Raw genomic sequence first — 9,597 nt, 5'->3', positions numbered from 1 at the left:
AGGAGGCTGGTGGCTCCAGAGAGTAAAATACGACAGTGGTCACGGCTACATTAACACATAACGGCTTATTCACTGTAAAAAAAACACACGTACAAACACTATCACACGCACACACACACATACTTACATAAGTACACTCATGAATCGTTGTTACTATTCATATTTTTTTCTTACAGTTACGTAAAATACTACCAGTTATAACACCAAAAATCCAATAAAAACAACTAAAAAACTAAAACGATATAATAAAAAACCAGTCAGAGCTGTTTAGGTTATTTTTCTAAGTTTTGTCACAATAATTCCTTAAAAAATACGAAAAAAATGAATTCACTTCGTCCATCAAGTTACGCAGAAATTTCGTTCATTTGTTTCAAACCAGCGTTTTCACGTATCCATTTGGCTTCCTCAACCACGTTTTTCATGTCTTCAAAACTGCTTTTTTGTCAACATTTGATGCTATTCATGTTACCGTCTTTTGATACAAATAAATATCTTTTCGAAAATCAGTCTTTCATTTTATCCATATCCTTCTCGTGTCTTCATTCTAAATATATACCAAGTCTCTCTTTCTCTGTTCATTTGTACGTATTATAATATGCAAGCATTTACACACATACACACCCTTTTTGCTACCTCCTTGTAAGAGTAAAATTCATCGTTTTTAGCTTTCAGAAAATGAAAAACTACATTATCGCACCTGGTTGCACATCCGGGAACCCTGACGTATAGGCTAGCGAGAAAATAGCTTTTCGACATTAGTCTCTCTCATTCTCTCTCTCTCTCTTTGATATAACATGGTTTAAAATGGGCCGGTTCTACGTAAAGTTTATTATCATATCTAATATGAGGGCACTGTTTGCCTTTATGAGCAACGATTCACTCTCTCTCTCTCTCCTGCACATTGTAAATAGAAGGCACCCCTGAATCAGATGTGTATATTTACAAATACTAGTTACGCACGAGGAGGAAATAACTGAAAAATTTTTATATATGCTTTGCCAGTTTATATCATAAAATACTGCTCATATTTTGATGGCGCAGTGAGATAAAATCTAGAGATAGATAAGTTTAACCAAACGTAAAGTTTTGATGTTCCAATCTGTATCCAGATACGTTTTTTTCTGGGGGCAACAAAAAACTACGTCATTCTTGTAGCCTGGGAGAGCACTTAGCATGCTGACCAAACATCAAACTCCCCTTAGAATTCACACGAGACATCGTTACAGAATTCGGGGTTCCCGTAGAAATCCCTCTCCATTGCACTTACCTGTGCACTGTCACGAAAGCACGGTCTTTTCAGGTTTGCTTGAGTGGTGTTTGTACGCAAGCTCCTGCTGATGGTGGTAGTACTAACATGTCCACGGAAGTCAGGACCGTTGGAAACAGTGGCGACGACAGTTGCCGTCAGAAGAAAAATGACTGTGAGGATTATACTTCGTTCCTCGGAAGTATGTGAGTATCTCGTATTCTGAAAGATGCGATGGTGACAATCTTGATCGTTAGACCTTGGTAACAATCTTCTCTTTACTAAAACGTTCTTTGATCTCCATGTTTTGTTAATTATCAAAATGATGCTATATTGTCATATTGACTGAATAAGATTTAAAGCTGCATATCTGTTGCTTGCTAAAGTGGCTCATGCTTTTGAAGGTACAAGTCACAGGATTACTGGTAACGCCAAAAGGAAAAAGTCACTTGTGAAAAGAAAATATTTCAAGTATCTCGAAAACAAGCATTTTAAACATTTGACGACTCATTTCAGTTAATTTCCTATTAACAGGTTTTCCAGGGATGGCTTCTTCGGAGGCGTGTTCAATTCAATCTTCAAGGGTCTCGGCCTATGTGAAGATAAATGCGTAAAGCGGTAGAATGTATTCTCTTCAGAACGTCTTGTCTCTTCTCGTCTCGTCATTTGCCTTCAATATTTCTATGCCGCCAAGAGACCTTTAATTTATGTTTTAATATTATTTGTCATGTGGTTTGTTTGTTCCATTGATTTAAGAATAGATATTTGAGCTGTACGAGACGGTTTGGCAGCCTCTGGGTTGAAAACTAATTGTAAAGCAGGAATAAATTGCGCAAAATATATAACAGTTGCCTTCATTCACTTGGTACTAACATGACATTCTCAGTTACAATAAAGGTTTGATTGTCCGAATTTGTTACCCTAGCAAAACTAATATACAGAGGCAATTGCCTTAAGTATACATTCAAGATAAAAATGCACTTTTTCAACTTTACATTTTTAATTATCGTGACAGAAACAGATAAAGAGACATCCTTCATGAATTGGATTCTTTCTCTATGACCATAATAATAATAAAAAAAGGTTATTATAAGTTTTGTCATAGTTATTCTGTAATATTTTCACAAATTAAACATTTGCAAAACAGAATTTCACAGAGGTGTACTGCCACCTACGGGCGAAGTTGTTTATTACAGTGACACTCCACAGTCCACACTCCCAAGGACGTTAAACTCACTATTTTTCTTTGTTCCCCTAAGATTATTGGTCTAGAAGCATGTAATATATTTGAATTCAGTGCAACGAATTTGGCTTTTTTTTTTTTAAATAGTATTTTAGAAGGTAAGTTACGATGTTCACAGTTACTAGATGTTCTGCTACCATTGCTGAGGCTAGCTTATGAAGAAAGCATACTAATTAGGTATGGAGTCGATAATAGAACTATGGTACTACCTATTAGGCTTCTGTAACGCTATGGTAAATTCGTATTAAAATGTAATGGTAAAACTAGTTATAAAACAACTCCTCCGCACAGCTTATTAGGTACTATGGAAATTTATTTTTCCTAGTAGGCTATGCAGCCTACTTTTAGTAGTGTTGCTGATGAAGGTGGTGGTGAGTTCTAGCTATTGTCGGCCAATTAGGTATAGCTAGCTTATTCATATTTATCTCTGGGGTGGTGGGAATCGTTGGGAGATAGACCTGACTGTCATGTTGTTGTTATGGAATGGTTCCATGGATGCACAAGGCATAGGGAGTCATATGTTCAAGAAGTGATTGGCAAAGGAAACTTTTTGTAAAAGGAACTACCTACCCATACTTTCCTAATGTACTCTAACCTAACCAAACCTAGCAGGCCAGAGCCCCCGACCCTCCCCCCAAATTAACGAAACTCTTACATTTTACCAAAGGCTCCCCTTTACCAAAAGTTCCCCTATATCTATAGCCTAGGTAGTATTTAACACTTCATATGCGTGGTAGCATTCCAGGATTGCCCAGCTTACAAAAACTTATTAGTTCTGAGGTTAATTACTGATTAATTACAGTTGATTGACAAAAATTAATGATAAATATACTTGATAAGCAATCAAAATAGAGGAAACTGTGGACTAGCTGATGCAGTTTTGACTGCGTGTCGATCCACCCTCCGAAAAAGTACTCTAACACGTCCTGACACCTGAGATGGGCACCAGTCACGAGTCATCGGTGGTGAGAGCAACAGCTCAAGACCTCTACTCTCCTTTCGAAGTAAGTATTTTCTCCAAAGTTAGAAATTAAGGTCATATTTTAAGATTGAACAGAGGTTAATGAAAGTCTAGCCATGCGCAGTGCAAACATACCTCCATGACGCTTTCAAAATTTTTACTTATCACACCAAAAATTTTGAAGATTGATGCCATATCGATGTTTATCACACCAAAAATTTAAAGATTGACGCCATCTCAATGTCTGCGGAGTTGCTTTTGTCAATAAACTTTCTTCACAACAATCGTGCACAATGACGACGTCCGCCTGGCTTCCAAGGAAACGTTTTTTTGGTAGAAAGAAGAAGCATGCACTAAATAATTATTTAAATGAATAGTTAAACAACAGTAGAAGGTCATGAATTGCATAATTTTTTTTACATATTTATGATTATTAATTTGAAAATATTCGTTGTTGAAAAAGTAACTAGATTCTTGACTCAAATATCAACAGTTTTGCTGTGAACAGTACCAACGGTATTTGCGCCCTCCTATTGTTCATCAGTGTTGCCAATTGGTATGTGTATACCCTTCAAACTGGGTATAAAACTTGCACAAAACCGGGGAAATAGGTAAAATTAGCGTATCTATTTGTAGTATATATGCATATTAGTGCAATTGTCTCATTATTGCATTACTATGACAACTAGAATTCATGCAAACCGTTTGTAAATGCATCGGCTTATGTGTGACGCTCCACGAAATTGGCAACGATGAAATTTTGCCGTTGTCTGCTCTACTTTAGAAACATCTTTAATTTTTCGGGGTTAATCTGGTTGCAAAAAAGGGATAATAGACATGAACTAAAATAAACATTTTGAAGTAACATAAAGTAAAGTTAAACTAAATAATAATGAGTAAAGTAAACAATTAAAGGAATAGCTTTGCACTTCATAAACAGTGTAGTCGTGTGCTGCCCGCAACTGTGTTTGTGGAATGAGCGCTTAGGAACCAGGAACAGTAACATAGTTCAAGTGCAATTTGGAGTGAATTAAGACCAAAATGTGTATAATTTCAATCAAATAAGCTCTGTGGAGTTTCAGTTGTGATGGCAGTAAGGATAAAACCACTGATTACAAGGTAAACATTAATTTCAGTTCAAACCATGACCCCGGGAATAAGAAGTTTCATACTTTCACTAATACAGTTGTACCTCGTATTTCGAACTTAATCCGTTCCAGAAGGCTGTTCGAAGTACGATTTGTTCGAAATATGAAGCAAATATCCCCTAAGAAATAAAGGGAATCAGGATAATTCGTTCCAGCCAACCCAAAAAGTTCCCCTTTCCACATTTTTCTATTATTAATGTGTTCAAAAGTGAATTCAAGAGCGTAAAGTAATGGAACAGGACGTTATATGAAGTCAAATTTTCTAAATTTCATTTTTTCTGTGTACGATTTACGAACTTTTTGGTAAAAATGGCACCGGCCGGTTGGGGGGGGGGATGGAGGGAGGAGAGACGGGAACCCTCTTGAGCAAACCGAATTGATGGCCGAATGCAAAGGTTGATAACAAAATACATTTGATTCACATTAGGTACAAAGATAATTAAAGGAATCGATAATGTGTGTGTGTCCGATTGTGTCTGAGAGAGAGAGAGAAAGAGTAATCAGCGTGTTTACACTTGGTTCTTAAGTGCACGAAAGAGATTAATTATGCCGCAATACATAAACTTACTGTTGGCAAATGGCAGACTTTTAAAACAAACATGAGGATTTTACAAACAAATAAGTAATAAGTCAAGAATGCAAGAAAAGGAAATAGAAATAAAATAACTTTTCACAAGGAAGCCGTTTAAACAAACAATCGAAGGAAGGCATACAGAAGCTGAAAGCGACGCCAGTTTGTTTATTACAGAGCTAAGTTACTTTTACAGTAGTAAAAATGTCGTAAAAAGCAATTATCACTAGATTGGTATTTTACTGTAACAAAAATAAAAGTGATTTGGGCAGATCGAGTGTAAGTGAAAGAAATGGGGGAAATAATCATCCCAGATCAGCTAATAAGTCAATGATAAGCAGAGACGTTCTCTCTCTCTCTCTCTCTCTCTCTCTCTCTCTCTCTCTCTCTCTCTCTCAGCGCACCGAACACTGACTCGAGCAAGGGTTTTTTTTTTTCTACCGTGTTGCATTTGTTTTCATGTTTTATCATCGTTAAATTTATTGTGAAATATAATTTTTTATGTGAATTGGTACTGCTTTTACGTACATATTATAGTAAAGATTTTACTGTCTCTTCTTCTCTCCTCAACAATACCACGACGCACGATAACTTAAAATCATTCATTCATTATTCCTAAAAAATATAAACGCTACCCCCTCTACATCAAGTTAGCTGTGTATCATCGCAATCACGAATGATTTTGTTAATCATCTGTGCTAAGTTTTATTATGAAAAGCCTTGTTCTTTCATTTACTATTTTGTTAATATTGTTCAACTCAAGGTCCAAAGAGTATTGGAGGTCTTGTCAGCGCTGACCCAAATTAAGCTTCTGCCAGGTCGAGAGCGTGATGTCAACTCAACCTCGCCTTAGGCTACCACGAGGAAGGTCCTTTATTAATCCAATGGACAACAGCAATTACTATACGTGTTTGCGGATGCTCTACATCTACTATGAGATTCAGGGCTTCTGTAACACGGTTTTTTCGCAATAACTTTTTATCTATGCGTTTCATAAATATAACGCTTATTCAAAATACATATTATATCTACACATAAATTTTGACTGTATTCTGTATTACGTAGGTTGAATAAATTTGGTACTTATAATGTAAAAGTGACCTTTTTTGAAGACGGGCCAACTTACTCAGAGAAAAGGTTTCGAACGCACTCGTTACGTAACTTGTGACAGCATTTCTTCTCTCTTTCTCGATGGATGATTGGCTATACGTAACGAAGGCTAAACCTCTGGCAACAATGACATACAAATTTAAATACAAGCAAAGCAGTACACCTTTATGAACTCTGAAACCTCTCCACTGATAATTGTCATAATGAACAAACCAACAAAATATGTTAATAAATACAAAAACACTTCGATTATTAGTCTAACTCCCAAAATAGGTTTTCTAAGAAATTACAGTCTACTTTATAGGTCACAATCAGATTGACAAGATGTAGGGAATAGTTGGTAATTTTCAAAAAACATAGTAGACAAGCTTGATTTGATAACTGCTATATCCAATGTCAAGCAATTTTTATTTATTGGCTATCTACCTATTTACTGCAAAAAAAAAATTAAAAAAAAATAGCCAGTACCGTATATTGGCTTTAAACCTTCACCAATAATTATCGTCAGAATGATGACTTCATGAGGCTCCACCCACTTTCGCCTCGTTATAATTCAGGATAACACTGAAGGCTACCATGGCACTGTTGGATTAGAAAATTTAACATCTGTCTATAAAAACTAATTTTTCGAGTAGTTGTAAGAAGTGCTAAATGATCCTCAAGGATCCCAGCAGTTGGCCTAAACGTTTGATTCATGTACATTACACATATACTGTTGTGGCACTACTGCTACAGTAGTATTACTACGCTAGCACTGATACCCCCACCCACATCTATGTATCGTTTCGCCATTCATAAAGTCTTTGGGTTTCAGAGCCGATGGAGTTTCTGTCTTGTGGATGGACAGGGCAACATTTCGTCAAAAGGTGTGTTTACCTTGCTTACGTAATGAATGTTTTTCGACTCTTGGCTCGTAATCATTGGCCATGGCGTCGGCTAGATCATTTTTACTCTATAAAAATTAAAACTATCGGGTTTAGGTTATTGATAATGCTGACAAAATTTGTGTGTGGTTGTAAAATATACATATGTCAACTTTCAGCTACATCCGATGCTTTGACAAGGAGCAAAGTCCAAAAAACCGTGTTACAGAGACCCTGAATCTCATAGTAGTTAAGCTTTTTAGAAATAATTCTCTTGACCATGGATTCATATTGCCGGATGGTACAGTTGCCTCAAAGTGTTCCTTTACTCCGCCCCCTTCTGTTTCATGATAATGGTTTGGTAACACAGCAATGAAGCCTGTTTGTCTTGTAACGACTGATGTGAGTGGTCGAGCTATTGGATGCCAATGTTCATATTTTCTAATCACTACCGTAGACAATATGTTAATGATATACGAATAATAGTTCACATTACCAGTGAACTGAGTCGATGTTAAATAGAAAAATAGTATAATAACAGAGCAATAAAAATAGCAATGGTAAAAATCATGTTCAGTCCTTATTAACCATAATCGTCAACCTTTGTTTCATTCAGGTGTGGCTGTGCAGGCGCTTGCTGGGATCCTACTTTTGTTCATGGTAGATCATTATTAGGTGTCCATTTCAGAACGTTATTTGAATGGAAATACGCTTTGGATTTACACAATCCAAATACCAAGACCTATAAATATCATAAAGGCAACTATGATAGCCGCTAACCCCCCCCCCCCCCCCCCATCCCTTACCTATCCTGCAGTCCCACCTCCCTCCATCCTCGGGTAGCCCTGCAACCTCCGAGGTCACTCCTCATGAGATGTGGTGTGGAAAAATCAGTAAGCCTAAAATTTCAACGGTCACATGACCATTCTTTCCCCTCTTTTACAAAGCTCTGGAACTGCAGTCTAATAAGTTCTGTTTGCCTTTGCTTAAAGGTCAACCCTTGATATTCTAATATCTTGTTTCTTGGTCTTGATGTTTTTGGGAGGGAGTTTTGGTTTGGTCATAGCACCTAACTCATTCATTCTCCTCATGATTAGAAAGCAGCAGTACTTAGGTCTAACAGAATTTAGTGTTGCCCTTGACGTGGTAGCCAAAAGGTTTCTACAAATGATTAACCTGTTATTTAATTTTCTGAGTAAATTTTATTTGACTGGCATTTCACCAAGCTTAATTTTCCTTTCAAAGCAATGAAATCCGTTGTATATGTTTATAAGATGCAGATAAAGCTTTCTGACAGCTCAGGATATAATATGAGATGAAAGTATTTTTAAAAGTAAAGCAACAGGATGCACAAACTTTTTTTCTTCTTTTGGTGCTTTTCCTGTCAATCAGGAAAATCTTAAGCAGGTCAACGCCAACCAAACCTACATATGAGAAAAGAAAGACGTTTTACATACACACACTGCACTGAAGGTAGTGTAGAGACCACGAGGCTGGATTCTTCTGACCTTAGCCTAGGCCTATGACTGACATCAGAATACCATGACTGAAACTGACATAGTCTCTGTCTTCAGCCCTCGAAAATTTAGGCCGAGGCCACAATTTATATAATGTATGTCCTTGGTTTCGATACTAAAAGGCCAGATTCTTCTGACCTTGGCCTAGGCCTACATCTTGAGCATGACATCCATTAAATGACTCATTAACTTAGTCTAGGGTTCTATGTCCTTGATGATTTAATCTGAAGCCGCAATATATTTGATGCGTTTTAAATGAGACTAAACACTGTTCTGCATTGAAGTCTCCAGGTATATAGATAACTACTTACTGAAGAGCAAGCAACATTGAAGACTCCAGAAATATGGGCAACTACTTAACCTTTATTAGACAGGTAAATATATAATTATGCAACTAATCAAGCTTGGTAAACTTTGAGGTGGGCCAGTTTACGAAACAATGCATCAATGGAAAGAGGAAGATATGCAGGAATATGGATAACTACTTAATAGGGAGTAGCATTGAAGTCTCCATGAATATAGATAACTACTTACTGGAGAACAGCATTGAAATCTGCATGAATATGGATAACTACTTATTGGAGGCAGCATTGAAGTCTCCATAAATATGGATAACTACTTAATGGAGAGAAGCATTGAAGTCTCAATGAATGTAGATAACTACTTACAGGAAAGAGGCATTGAAGTCTCCAGGAATATGGATAACTACTTACTGGAGAGAAGCATTGAAGTCTCCAGGAATATGGATAACTGCTTACTGGAGGTAGTATTGAAGTCTCCAGGAATATGGATAACTACTTACTAGAGAAAAGCATTGAAGTCTCCAAGAATATGGATAACTACTTATTGGAGAGCAGCATTGAGGTCTCCATTAATATAGATAGCTACTTACAGGAGAGAAACATTGAAGTCTCCATTAATATAAATAAATAACTACT

The sequence above is a fragment of the Macrobrachium nipponense genome, chromosome 39 (assembly GCF_015104395.2).
Source record: "Macrobrachium nipponense isolate FS-2020 chromosome 39, ASM1510439v2, whole genome shotgun sequence".
NCBI lineage: Eukaryota > Metazoa > Arthropoda > Malacostraca > Decapoda > Palaemonidae > Macrobrachium > Macrobrachium nipponense.
Note: the sequence above shows the minus strand (reverse complement) of the source record.